Here is a 15,554-nt window from a genome sequence, read left to right on the forward strand (position 1 = left end):
TAAATGAGCAGTGTTTCCTCTTTGGCCCAGTGCCATCATTCTTTCTTGGGCCATTAGTAGTTCTTCCCTACTTTTCCCTAGTAGCATATCAGACACCTTCTGACCTGGGGGACTCATCTTTTGGTGTCATATTTTTTTGTCCTTTTAACAAGTTCATGAAATTCTCATGGCAAGTATATTGGAGTGGATTGCCATTCCCTCCTCCAGTGGATCACATTTTGTCAGAACTCTCTGCTATGACCCACCCATCTTGGGTGGCCCTACACAGCACAGCTCATAGCTTCAGTGAATTATGCAAGCCCCTTCACCATGACAAGGCAGTGATCTGTGAAGGGGAAAGCTCCAATACCAGGTCACATTAGAAGCAATCTGTTAAGACTTTTTCTGCATATTAAGTGAAAGTGAAGTTGCTCAGTTGTGTCTGACTCTTTGCGACCCCATGGATAGTAGCCTACCAGGCTCTGCCGTCCATGGGATTTTCCAGGCAAGAATACTGGAGTGGGCTGCCATTTCCTTCTCCAGGAGATATTCCCAACCCAGGGATCGAACCTGGGTCTTCTGCATTGCAGACAGACGCTTTACCGTCTGAGCCACCAGGGAAGTTCTGCATATTGGTTCTCCCCATTTACACTCCATAATCTCAAGCACCGATTCTGAAAAGGATCAGAAACTGGGCCAGTGAGCCAGAAGGAAGGAGAAAGACTACAAAGCTCGGGAAACATGAAAGAGGGTGATAAAGTTACTTTATCCACAACGGACATTGAGCCTGAAGCCATTCAAACTGCAGGGAAAGAGAGGCTTTAACTTTGAAGCATTTATAAACATTTTAGTTCTTGAAACAAGATTCTGTGATTTGCCGGAGAATTGTTTGAACTATGCTAGAGTGACCAGAAAAGTCATGAGACTTGCGCGAGTAGAAAAGAACCACTCTTATATAGCAAATTAAGATAGGCCAGGAATAGAAAAAAATAAAGCTTCCCCCCCACCCCACCCCCCCCGGAAATTAACCTTTCTTCTTTCCTTTCAATGTAATGATAATTGAATTTCCACTTTATGCCAAGTACTCTTCTTAGCTAAGATGAAGAAAAAAATGTATTGACAAACTTAATCATCAAAACAACTCTATGAGATGAACACTGTTATTATAAACCCTATTTTATATTTTTGAGATTAGTTGTTTGTCAGTTGCTTCATTTACTATTGTTTTCTCCAATTCAGAAGGCAGTCTTTTCACCTTACTTATGGTTCCCTTTGTTGTGCAGAAGCTTTTAATTTTAATTAGATCCCATTTGTTTATTTTTGCTTTTATTTCCAGCATTCTGGGAGGTGGATCATAGAGGATCCTGCTGTGATTTATGTCAGAGAGTGTTTTGCCTATGTTCTCCTCTAGGAGTTTTATAGTTTCTGGTCTTACGTTTAGATCTTTAATCCATTTTGAGTTTATTTTTGTGTGTGGTGTTAGAAAGTGATCTAGTTTCATTCTTTTACAAGTGGTTGACCAGTTTTCCCAGCACCACTTGTTAAAGAGATTGTCTTTACTCCATTGTATATTCTTGCCTCCTTTGTCGAAGATAAGATGTCCATAGATGTGTGGATTTATCTCTGGGCTTTCTATTTTGTTCCATTGATCTATATTTCTGTCTTTGTGCCAGTACCATACTGTCCTGATGACTGTGGCTTTGTGTTAGAGCCTGAAGTCAGGCAGGTTGATTCACCCAGTTCCATTCTTCTTTCTCAAGATTGCTTTGGCTATTTGAGGTTTTTTGTATTTCCATACAAATCTTGAAATTGTTTGTTCTAGTTCTGTGAAAAATACCGCTGGTAGCTTGATAGGGATTGCATTGAATCTGTAGATTGCTTTGGGTAGTATACTCGTTTTCACTATATTGATTCTTTCAATCCATGAACATGGTATATTTCTCCATCTATTAGTGTCCTCTTTGATTTCTTTCATCAGTGTTTTATAGTTTTTGATATATAGGTCTTTAGTTTCTTTAGGTAGGTATATTCCTAAGTATTTTATTCTTTTCATTGCAATGGTGAATGGAATTGTTTCCTTAATTTCTTTTTCTACTTTCTCATTATTAGTGTATAGGAATGCAAGGGATTTCTGAGTGTTGATTTTATATCCTGCAACTTTGCTATATTCATTGATTAGCTCTAGTAATTTTCTGGTGGAGTCTTTAGGGTTTTCTATGTCGAGGATCATGTCATCTGCATGAGGACCACAATGAGGTACCACTTCACACCAGTCAGAATGGCTGTGATCCAAAAGTCTACAAGCAATAAATACTGGAGAGAGTGTGGAGAAAAGGGAACCCTCTTACACTGTTGGTGGGAATGCAAACTAGTACAGCCACTATGGAGATAGTGCAAATAGAACTGCCTTATGACCCAGCAATCCCACTGCTGGGCATACACACCAAGGAAACCAGAATTGAAAGAGACATGTGTACCCCAATGTTCATTGCAGCACTGTTTATAATAGCCAGGACATGGAAACAACCTAGATGTCCATCAGCAGATGAATGGATAAGAAAGCCGTGGTACATATACACAATGGAGTATTACTCAGCCATTAAAAAGAATAAATTTGAATCAGTTCTAATGAGATGGATGTAACTGGAGCTGATTATACAGAGTGATGTAAGCCAGAAAGAAAAACACCAATACAGTATACTGACACATATATATGGAATTTAGAAAGATGGTAATGATGACTGTATGCAAGACAGCAAAAGAGACACAGATGTATAAGAACGCACTTTTGGACTGTGAGGGAGAGGGAGAGGGGAGGGTGGGATGATTTGGGAAATGGCACTGAAACATGTATACTATCATGTAAGAAACGAAGCGCCAGTCTTTGTTTGATACAAGATACAGGATGCTTGGGGCTGGTGCATGGGGATGATCCAGAGAGATGATATGGGGTGAGAGGGGGATTCAGGATTGGGAGCTCGTATACACCTGTGGTGGATTCATGTCAATGTATGGCAAAACCAATACAGTATTGTAAAGTAAAATAAAGTAAAAATAAAATTTAAAATAAATAAATAAATAAAGAATATACATAAAAATAAATAAATAAATAAAGCCTATTTTATAGATAAGGGCATTTTGGAACACAGGACAATTTGTCAAAAATCACTCAGCTAGTAAATGGTAGGGCTGGGATAGACAGTTGCCTGTAAGAATGAGTAAAAACAGAAGCACCAAAAGGAACGGAGAAAAACTCCAAATTTCAAATAATATAGTCTTCACTACTGTAAAGATTCTGAATTGTTTTTCTTTAAAATAAAAAAAAGGACAAAAAAATAGCTTAAAACATCTTTATGTTTACACAGAGGCACTGAACATATAAATCTAAACTAAATTACCAGTAAAATGGAAAGCTAAAATAAGTACAATTGAACATATTTTATTTTTTTCTAAATTACAGTCTCTGAATTATATATATATTTAAGTGGAAAGCATATTCAGTTCAGTTCAATTCAGTCACTCAGTCATGTCCAACTCTTTGCAACCCCATGAATCGCAGCACGCCAGACCTCCCTGTCCATCACCAACTCCAGGAGTTCACTCAAACTCGTGTCCATCGAGTCGGTGATGCCATCCAGCCATCTCATCCTCTGTCATCCCCTTCTCCTCCTGCCCCCAATCCCTCACAGCATCAAAGTCTTTTCCAATGAGTCAACTCTTAGCATGAGGTGGCCAAAGTATTTAGCATCAGTCCTTCCAATGAACACCCAGGACTGATCTCCTTTAGAATGGACTGGTTGGATCTCCTTGCAGTCCAAGGGACTCTCAAGAGTCTTCTCCAACACCACAGTTCAAAAGCATCAATTCTTTGGCACTCAGCTTTCTTCACAGTCTAACTTTCACATTCACACATTACCACTGGGAAAACCTTAGCCTTGACTAGACGGACCTTTGTTGGCAAACTAATGTCTCTGCTTTTCAATATGCTATTTAGGTTGGTCATAACTTTCCTTCCAAGGAGTAAGCATCTTTTAATTTCATGGCTGCAATCACCATCTGCAGTGATTTTGGAGTCCAAAAAATTAAAGTCTAACACTGTTTCCACTCTTTCCCCATCTATTTCCAATGAAGTGATGGGACCACATGCCATGATCTTAGTTTTCTGAATGTTGAGTTTTAAGCCAACTCTTTCACTCTCCTCTTTCGAGGCTTTTTAACTCCTCTTCACTTTCTGCCATAAGGGTGGCGTCATCTGCATATCTGAGGTTACTGATATTTCTCCTGGCAATCTTGATTCCAGCTTGTGCTTCTTCCAGCCCAGAGTTTTTCATTATGTACCCTGCATAGAAGTTAAATAAGCAGGGTGACAATATACAGCCTTGACGTATGCCTGGCTTGGAAAATTTTGAGCATTACTTTACTAGTGTGTGAGATGACTGCAATCGTGTGGTAGTTTGAGCATTCTTTGGCATTGCCTTTCTTTGGGATTGGAATGAAAACTGACCTTTTCCAGTCCTGTGGCCACTTCTGAGTTTTCCAAATTTGCTGGCATATTGATTGCAGCACTTTTGCAGATGTATCTTGTACATAATTACCACATGTACATATAAATATATACACTGATACGATTTAAAACTGATGTTTGTGATATTCAGTAATGAAATCATCAAGCTTCCCAGGTGTTGCTAGTGGTAAGAGCCTGACTGCCAATGCAGGAAACCTAAAAACTACATGTTCAATCCCTGGGTTAGGAAGATCCCTGGAGAAGGAAATTGCAACCCAATCCCATGGACAGAAGAGTCTGGCAGGATACAGTCTATAGGGTCACATAGAGTTGCACACAACTGAAGTGACTTAACAGGCTATTGCCATAAATGAACATGAACAAGAAAAGGTTGAATATTTATTTCCCCTCAGTGAAAACAATCCTAATGAATGAAAACACTATATAGGAACTATCTCTATTTAAGCATCATTATTGACTATAAATGTATATTTTAATGAGTATAATTTTATATAAATTATTTTAGCTTGTTTAAACTTACCAAAGGATAGTCTTTTGTCATGTTTTTCGGAGGAAATTTTAATTATTTTCTCCTCTCTCATCCTTATTTTTATTCTTCTGCTTGTCATTTCCTAAGAGTCACTCTAGCACTGTTGCCAGGAAAGGAAAGTCAATTGAAATACACATTAGTGGTGTTATATTAATAGACTTCTCAGATAATAATGTGAACCATGAATATAACCACATAAAATACAGATGTCCTCAATATTGAGTGGTGGAGAGGAGGAGATAATATATAAAAGTTTTAATATTTTGTGAAAAGGAAATAAAACATCATTCCAATAAATTAACAAATAGGACCCATTAGACTTATAAAAATGCAAAGCACTATGCCCTTTGAATAAAGTTGATAAAATCAGATGGGAAATATTTTGTTAAGGAGCTGTTAAAAATAAAAACTTAAGATAACTGTAGGTTGAAAATTGGCTCTGAAACTAAAGTAATGATGTTGTAATAATAATAACAGTAATAATAAAGACTGGGATGTGCTAGCAGAAGAAGAAGCATATCATTAGGAACCTATTATGCAGTAGGTGCCCAGAATGTCAAGATGAATAAATATATGTTCTTTCCAGAGCTGTGACAAATGGGCAGCCATTATTCTCACCCTAAAGTAGCTCAGAAGCTTACTAGATAAGAAACAAAACAAAATCTGTGCAAAGAATAATTGTTCTTTCTCTTCATAATTAGCATATTTTCTGTCTTCCTCACAAAGCTAAGCACACTTTAAATACAGGAGCTATGTTTGTAAGTTCTCCACTGCATTTATAATTCTTGCCGAGTGATGTTTGCCTGGTAGGCACTCAGCAAGTATGTGTTAAATTGATTAATAAATACTAGAGGAAAAACACCATCCTGGATTTCTGTACTACCTCAAGCATAAAACGAAGGTTTAGCCAAGTGACTCTGCTACCTCCTTTTAGCTACTACTATATAGATTTTTCCCATTCATCTGACTCTCAATCCAAGCTTAGAATTTCCCAAAACTCAGCTTCACTCTATTTCTCCTCATCTGCAGAGAACCTCTCTTATGTGTGAGTTGGAGAAATGCTATATAGTTTCCTCAGTTAACCAGAGTAAACATCTTTAGGTTATCAAAGCAAAGGAGAAACTTCAGAGAATATATATGAAGCTCAGCTAGAAATCAGTAGGTGGAAAAGCCAGAATGCTGGATCACCTATGCTCAACCTGGCATCTCTACCAGCCCGTTTCAAGAGCTCTTGTGTGGCTCAGAAAAGAAATCAAGGTCCACATTTCACAGGATCCCTTTCCCTATTTGGTTCTATAGAAGGTTAGAGTTTTCCAATGAGAGGCACTATCATGAAATTTTGAGAGCCGGAGAATCTGGATTTGTTTAGACAAGTACAGTCAGTTGCATGAACAGATCTGCATTTCATGGCAACTTCCTGGCAAGTTTTGGCAAACCATCCACTTCACGAATGCAGACAGAGAGAGCGAGTGAAAGCTTCCCAGAGTTTCTACAGCAGTAAAGCTGCTCCAGGCACATTGGGGACCATTCTTTCTGATATGTTAGACTGAGTTCTTTGATAGAAGCTTTCCTGACATTTGGACTTCCCTGGTGGCTCAGACGGTAAAGCGTTTTGCTTACAATGCAGGAGACCTGGGTTCGATCCCTAGGTAGGGAAGATCCTCCGGAGAAAGAAATGGCAACCCACTCCAGTACTCTTGCCTGGAAAATCCCATGGACAAAGGAGCATGATGGGCTACAGTCCACGGGGTCCCAAAGAGTCGGACACGACTGAGCGACTTCACTTTCACTTTCCTGACATTTGTTCCCTCAGCTCCTCTAACAATTGTTTTAACCTGTTCTTTCCTTTTGTAGTCCTCTCTATTCAAATCACATAGGGAATGAATAATTACGTGAATAATCTCATGCAATTCTATTGTCTTTGTCCACCTCCAGTTCTCAATGCAGATAAAAAGCAAGAATGAAAGACCTCACATAATTACATTTATGTCGACCACATTTTGTTTAGTCGCTAAATCATGTCCAACTCTTTTGCAACCCCATAGACTGTATACCACCAGGCTTCTCTGTCCATGAGATTTCCCAGGCAAGAATTCTGGAGTGGGTTGCCATTTCCTTCTCCAGGGAATCTTTCTGGTCCATGGATCAAACCCTCATTCCCTGCATTGAAGATTGATTCTTTACCAGTAAGCCACCAGGGAAGCCCATGTCTACCACATTCAGTTCAGTTCAGTTCAGTCCCTCAGTCGTGTTCCACTCATTGCGACCCCATGAATTGTAGCACACCAGGCCTCCCTGTCCAACACAAACTTCTGGAGTTCACTCAAACTCATGTCCATTGAGTCGGTGATGACATCCAGCCATCTCATCCTCTGTTGTCCCCTTCTCCTCCGGCCCCCAACCCCTCCCAGCATCAGAGTCTTTTCCAATGAGTCAGCTCTGCACATGAGGTGGCCAAAGTACTGGAGTTTCAGCTTTAGCGTCATTCCTTCCAAAGAAATCCCAGGGCTGATCTCCTTTAGAATGGACTGGTTGGATCTCCTTGCAGTCCAAGGGACTCTCAAGAGTCTTCTCCAACACCACGGTTCAAAAGCATCAATTCTTCAGCGCTCAGCTTTCCTCACAGTCCAATTCTCACATCCATACATGACAACAGGAAAAACCATAGCCTTGACTAGACAGACCTTTGTTGGCAAAGTAATGTCTGCTTTTGAATATGCTATCTAGGTTGGTCATAACTTTCCTTCAAAGGAGTAAGCGTCTTTTAATTTCATTGCTGCAATCACCATCCACAGTGATTTTGGAACCCCCAAAAATAAAGCCTGACACTGTTTCCACATCTATTTCCCATGAAGTGATGGGACTGGATGCCATGATCTTCGTTTTCTGAATGTTGAGCTTTAAGCCAACTTCTTCGCTCTCCTCTTTCACTTTCATCAAGAGACTTTTTAGTTCCCCTTCACTTTCTGCCATAAGGGTGGTGTCATCTGCATATCTGAGGTTATTGATATTTCTCCCGGCAATCTTGATTCCAGCTTGTGCTTCTTCCAGCCCAGCGTTTCTCATGATGTACTCTGCAAATAAGTTAAATAAGCAGGGTGACAATATATAGCCTTGACGTACTCCTTTTCCTATTTGGAACCAGTCTGTTGTTCCATGTCCAGTTCTAACTGTTGCTTCCTGACCTGCATATAGGTTTCTCAAGAGGCAGGTCAGGTGGTCTGGGATTCCCATCTCTTCCAGGATTTTCCACAGTTTATTGTGATCCACACAGTCCATTAGCTGATGTCAAAATTAGTTGTGTGGGCAGTAAAAAATAAGCCTCTTCTTTCTGGGTTTCTTAGCCTTTTCTGAGAATGGGACCTGGTGTGAGTGGTGAGATTGACCCAAACAACCTCCTAAGCTTGTCACCAAATGAGTTCACATTGTCGTGCTCCTTACCCAACTGGGAAATAGGAAAACTTGCTCCTTGTTCATTGTTTTCACTCTTTCAAATACATGTAATTGTGGTAAAGTAGATTATTCATCTCAGCTATTGGACTGCTGTGCTCAGCTAGAGATCCTCTTTCCCATACCTATGCTTGGTGTATGTCTATTATTTATTTTCCATGTGCAAACCCCCTCCCTTGACAAATGGGTCTTAGTATTTATAAAAACCAAGTGACTGTGTAATGTCTTTAGCTTTGTCTCTTCTCTGCCATTAACTTCTGATTAATGCAGGTGAACTGGTTATGTTGTTGCGTTAGTTTTGTCTGATTTTGCAGTCCCATGGACTGTAGCCTACCAAGCTTCTCCGTCCATGGAATTATCCAGCAAGAATCCTGGAATGGATAACCATTTCCTTCTCCAGAGGATCTTCCCTTCCCTGGATCAACCCCAGGTTTCCTATATTGCAGGCAGTTTCTTTACCATCTGAGCCAATAGGGACACTGGCTATAAATATATATTTTCTGATAAATACAAGGGATGCCTTAATTTATCTTTTACACAAGCCACATTTGAAACAATATCATAACAGTATCTCTGAATTAGAAATGGAGTCACCTCAAAATGCTGAGTGGAAATACATAAGTTGTGGGGTTTTGCCCTAGCCCTCTCTATAACAAGATCCTAATCATTAGACTACTCTGGACCATTGAATTACTCTTTTAACTGGCCTCCCCATATCCAAATGCTCCCTTCTTCTATCCCAAATTTCTTCCAGACTGTCTGTCATGCCTAATCTCTGAGATTGGGTGGGACCGTGTAGATCATTTATGAGATAATGAAGGCAGAAGAGAAATGCCCTTTCAGTCTTGGACCTGCAAACCTTCTTATACCTTAGGTTAGATGCACAGGATTCATTGGAAGACACTGAGGCCCTAGCAGCTGATGGAAGAAGCTTGGATCTGTGAATGACTGCATGAAGTAGAGCTTCTCACATACCCACATTGAATTATGATATGAGCAGGGAGAAAAATTTTGTTTGTGAAGCCACTGAAATTTTGGAGGTAATTTGTTAAGAGTATGTAGCCTACTCTGCTTAAACAGGTTAGCCTATTCTGTCTAATCTTCAACATGCCCCTACTCTTCATAGACTAGAACCTAAATATTTTAGAGTGATTTTCTAAGACATCTTTTCAACAAATGTTCTAGTGTAATCATCTCCTCCCTTTCACAGATGTCATGGGAAATATTGAAGTTATAATTAACTTAATTAAACTATTCACATGATCTGAATATTCAGAAAATATATCCATTTTTCTCTATTTAGAATTTCTTTTCTCAAACATTTTCCACTTGAAATTCCACACGCAGATCCATTAAGGTAACTAAAGTGCCAGGGGCTCTGTATTTTTGTGAATGTGTGAGTGTGTATGGCCACACATGAGTGTCATCATGATAATTTTGTTCCTTTTTATGGCTGATTAATATTCCATTGAATATATGTACCACATCTTTAACCATTCCTCTGTTGACAGGCATTTAGCTTGCTTCCATGTCCTGGCTATTGTAAATACTGCTGCAATGAACACTGGGGTGCATATATCTTTTTGAATTATGGTTTTCTCCAGGTATGTGCCTAGAAGTGGGATTGCTGGATTATATGGTAGTTCTATTTTTAGTTTTCTTAGGAACCTCCATACTGTCCTCCATAGTGCCTGTACCAATTTACATTCCCACCAAAAATGTAGGAGGGTTGTCAAGAGTGAAGTAAGTCAGCAACAGAAAAACAAATATCATATAATATTGCTTTCATGTGGAATCTAGAAAAATGGTAGAGATGACCTTTTGCAACACAGAAATACAGATAGTTATACAGAACAAAGTTCTTGATACCAAGCGGGGAAGAGAGAGTGGGATGAATTGGGATATTGGGATTAACATACACACACTGCTATGTATAAAGTAATTAACTAATGAGAACCTACTGTATAGCATAGTGGACTCTATTTAATGTTTTATGGTGACCTAAATGGGAAGTAAATCCAAAAAGATAGGGGATATATGTATATGTATAAGTGATTCACTTTGCTGCATAGCAGATACTAACATAATATTAGTATCATAAAGCAACTATACTCCAATGGAAAATTTTAAAAAGCAGAGTTGTCATGACAATAAAATGAGATCTTCCAGGTAAAGATAAAGGTATTTTGTCACACAAAAGTAGGGATTCTCATCTGTGAATTAGGGTACTCAGTATTCTGGTATTTAAATGATCTGTAGATTGGTTTCTTATAAAGAAAATATATTCTGGTGCCATAGGAAAAACCAAGCTTCACATTATATTCCATACTCGGTATAACTGTGTATTAGAGAGAATATTAAGCAAAAAGTTGAACATCAATCCTACTTTTTCAAATCTTCTGATTTCCCTTACTACACAGGTAGTGTATTTTGGAAATGGCATTGTTTTGCAGCTATGTAATACTCAAACATATAGGATTCAATAAACAAAATGAAAGACATCCACCTTAAACAGTAATGGTTCATTATTGTTTTTATAGACTCATACAGAAAATCTGCATAAGTGTTCTTATACTGCTTGAGCCAAAGTTAAGTAAGTAATAAGTTCAAGATATTCTAAAATATTTATATTTACAGATCAGTCAGCATTCTGAAGTGTGAAAGACATCTTTACCTTATATAAGAGTTGGTTTCATACATGAGAAAACATTTGGCCTTAAGGCTCAATTGACATTTATAAGAAACAAAGTTTACACATAGTACCATCTGTTTACTATCTAAAGAATAAAAGAACCATTATCTTATGAACAATCATTCCAAAAGCAATTGTTGTTTCACTCTCACTGAGTAGCTCAGCAGCAGAAAAATACTTTGTTTCAAAGTTCAGCTGATTTCCATTTAGGAAAAAAAATGTGAAAGCTTGATTGCCCTCCTTTCAGACTTGTAGCAATTTTTTAAAAATGGTTAAATTGAAGGACTTCCCTGGTGGCTCAGACAGTAAAAATGGTTAAATTGTATACAGCAACCAAGAGGACAGGTTTACTTCCTTTTTCCTGAATGCTTGGAATCATTAGAAATGACCAAGAATGGTTTGAGGACAATATTTAGTCTTTATACCTCAGACAATGTCTGTCAAAGTTTTTATATGTAATGCTGCTAAGTCGCTTCAGTCGTGTCCGACTCTGTGCTACCCCACAGACGGCAGCCCATTGGGCTCCGCTGTCCCTGGGATTCTCCAGGCAAGAACACTGGAGTGGGTTGCCATTTCCTTCTCCAATACATGAAAGTGATAAGTGAAAGTGAAGTCGCTCAGTCGAGTCTGACTCTTAGCAACCCCATGGACTGCAGCCTATCAGGCTCCTCTGTCCATGGGAGTTTCCAGGCAAGAGTACTGGAGTGAGATGCCATTGCCTTCTCCTTATATATAATAGGTAGATAAATATTTTCTGAATTTAATGGAAGAAACTGATGTGGGATCTAAACATACAAATTGAGGGGTTTTTTTAAAGTATAAATATAATTAAATTAAATGAACTATTTGCTTCCTATCTTGTTTTGGCATAAACACAGCACAATAAAAACTAGCTAAGATGAAAATCTAGTGCCTATTATTTTGGAGAAGCGCAAAAGCAATATAAGCCCTGCTGTTTGTGAACATAAAAGAAAATTGCTTATCTGAGTCAGGAAGGAGTTGGACTAACTCTGAAAACATCATTCCTTTTATACCTGTGGCCTTTTGTTTTTTTCACTGAGTCCTGAATCTTTTTCTGACTTTTAATCTGAGATCATTGATGTGCAGACTTGACAATATAGTTAAACAGGAACAAGGCTCAATAAATCTAATGAGTTTTTACTTACAATTTGAATGTCAATGATCCACAATTTTCTAGAAACAATGATTATAATCAAGTTCATTCCCCAACTTTTTCAGCTAAAGTGATAGCATGACAAAACTGTCCTGATATAAAACTACGTGTTTCCCAAATTATGCACTATAAAGACATTAAAGATATTTTTAAAGTAACCACATATAAGTAAAAGAGGAAAAGACTGTTATCTAATTCTTCAGATGAAATTATTCATTATCCAACTTCCCTTTTTTGAACTTAAATACATGTTCATGAGTTATTTCCTCTGTTTTCAATTTGCTTACATTACCAAATTACTCTTTGCCTATATCTACATGATAGTAAGTATTTGGATAAATATGACTCTAAAGTTTAATTTTATACTATCTTTAGATAGATATAATAACTTAAGGAAGTACTGGAATTGATTAAATATATTGATAAATTTAACTAGCCATTATCTCTAATAATTAATTTTATATATTAAAAATGAAAAATTGTGGCACACAGCTAAAGCAGAGCAGAGAGTTTATAGCACTAAATGTTTACACTGGGAAAAAAAAAATGGATATTTTCAAATCAATAATCTACCCCTTAGCTTTTGTGAAGTTAATATGATCTTGATACAAAAGCTCAACAAAGAGAACACTAAAAAAATAAAAAGAGAACTATAGTTCATTATCTCTCATGAATATAGGTATAGAAATCCTTAACAAAATATTAGCTAATAGAGTTCAACAATGTATGCAAAGAATCATATAATATGACCAAATGGAATTTATTCCAAAGATGTAAGACTGGTTCAGCATTTGAAAATCAAACAATGTAATTCATTGTGTTAGCAATCTGAAGAAGAAAATCCTGTGATGAAATCAATTGCTGCAGAAAACTCATTTGACAAAATTAAAACACCCATGCATGATAAAAAAAAAGTCTCTCATAAAACAGGGAACTTAAACTTGATAAAGAATATCTACAAAAACCCTACAGCCAATATAATATACAATGATGAAATATGTAATACTTATTCCCAAAGATCAAGAAAAGACATGATATCCACTCTCACCATTGCTATTAAACATGATATTGAAGGTTTAAGCTAATGTTATAAAGCAAGAAAAGAATACAAGATATGCAGATGGGAATGGGAGACATAATGGTCTATGTAGAAAATTATGCTGATTTGCAAATGCTAGTTCCCAAAAGCCACATGCTGTATAATTTCACTTATATATTTCCTCAAAATAACAAAATTATAGGGTTGGATAACAGATTAATAGTTGCCAGGAGTTAGGGATTGTGGATAAAAGGGATAGCGTGATGGAGATGTCTGTGTTAATAGTTCTCTCTCTTGTCTGTGGCAGTGGATACAAACTGGCATGTCAAAGATAAATGACACAGAACCATACACACACCTTGTACCAGTGTCAATTTCCTGGTCTTGATATTGTTCTGTAGTTATATTCTGGGAAACTAGCTGAAGGATACATGGGACTTCTCTATATTATTTTTACAGCTTCCAGTGAAACTACAATCACTTCAAAATAAACTGAAAACAAAAGATAGAGATTAAGAGAAGATGTTTGTTATTAATATCAGCAACAAAGAATTGTTAGATGAAATTTATAAAGAATCTAAAAATTAACAAGAAAAAGCAAATAGCCAATTAGACAAATGCACAGAAACTGAAAGGAAATTTCTAGAGGAGGAAATAAATTCTAGAAGACATTGTTAATCCACCATTACTCATTATGCTACACTCTCTGCTTCCTGTATATTTGGAATATTTCATTGATAAAGCCATGAGTTTCTTCCAAGCTATAAATGAAAAACTGGAGACATAGACTTGTCCATATTGTTACTATGTGAGTTCATAATTTCATTCAATTTTATGAAATATTCATAATTAAGAATAAAAACTACTTCATGCAGAAATTCTTTGAAATATTAAATGTCAGTATATAACACTATTTCTAAATTCCTAGTATAGAAGTCAGAATCTCCTGCTTCTAACTCATTTAAAATATTATGCAATGAAATAAGACGACCTTATTTAATTTGTTGAATAAGTTGTGTGTGAAGTATCAGTTCAGTTCAGTCACTCAGTCATATCCAACTCTTTGTGAACTCATGAACCACAGCATGCCAGGCTTCCCTGTCCATCACCAACTCCCGGAGTCCACCAAAACCCATGTCCATCGAGTTGGTGATGCCATCCAACCATCTCATCCTGTTGTCCCCTTCTCCTCCTGCCCCCAATCCCTCCCAGCATCAGGGTCTTTTCAAATGAGTCAGCTCTTCACATCAGGTGGCCAAAGTATTGGAGTTTCAGCTTCAACATCAGTCCTTCCAATGAACACCCAAGACTGATCTCCTTTAGAATGGACTGGTTGGATCTCCTTGCAGTCCAAGGGACTCTCAGAAGTCTTCTCCAACACCACAGTTCAAAAGCATCAATTCTTCAGCGCTCAGCTTTCTTTATAGTCCAACTCTCACATCCATACATGACAACAGGAAAAACCATAGCCCTGACTAGATGGACCTTTGTTGGAAAAGTAATGTCTCTGCTTTTGAATATGCTATCTAGGCTGGTCATAACTTTCCTTCCAAGGAGTAAGGGTCTTTTAATTTCAAGGCTGGAATCACCATCTGCAGTGATTTTGGAGCCCCTCAAAATAAAATCTGACACTGTTTCCACTGTTTCCCCATCTATTTCCCATGAAGTGATGGGACCAGATGCCATGATCTTCGTTTTCTGAACGTTGAGCTTTAAGCCAACTTTTTCACTCTCCTCTTTCACTTTCATCAAGAGGCTCTTTAGTGCTTCTTCACTTTCTGCCATAAGGGTGGTGTCATCTGCATATCTGAGGTTATTGATATTTCTCCTGGCAATCTTGATTCCAGCTTGTGCTTCTTCCAGCCCAGCGTTTCTCATGATGTACTCTGCATAGAAGTTAAATAAGCAGGGTGACAATATACAGCCTTGACGTACTCCCTTTCCTATCTGGAACCAGTCTGTTGTTCCATGTCCAGTTCTAACTGTTGCTTCCTGACCTGCATACAGGTTTCTCAGGAGGCAGGTCATGTGGTCTGGTGTTCCCATCTCTTTCAGAATTTTCCACAGTTTATTGTGATCCACACAGTCAAAGGCTTTGGCACAGTCAATAAAGCAGAAGTAGATGTTTTTCTGGAACTCTCTTGCTTTTTCGATGATCCAGCGGAT

At 37.8% G+C, this 15,554-nt stretch overlaps 1 non-coding gene across 1 annotated transcript; it reads right to left on the minus strand.

Annotated features, from left to right (window-relative positions):
• Nucleotides 1-528: 528 nt before the first annotated feature.
• On the minus strand, nt 529-600 carry TRNAC-GCA (transfer RNA cysteine (anticodon GCA)). The gene has a single exon. It is a non-coding gene; the product is annotated as a tRNA-Cys (tRNA).
• Between the last annotated feature and the right edge of the window lie 14,954 nt (nt 601-15,554).

Source organism: Budorcas taxicolor, chromosome 7, assembly GCF_023091745.1.
Source record: "Budorcas taxicolor isolate Tak-1 chromosome 7, Takin1.1, whole genome shotgun sequence".
NCBI lineage: Eukaryota > Metazoa > Chordata > Mammalia > Artiodactyla > Bovidae > Budorcas > Budorcas taxicolor.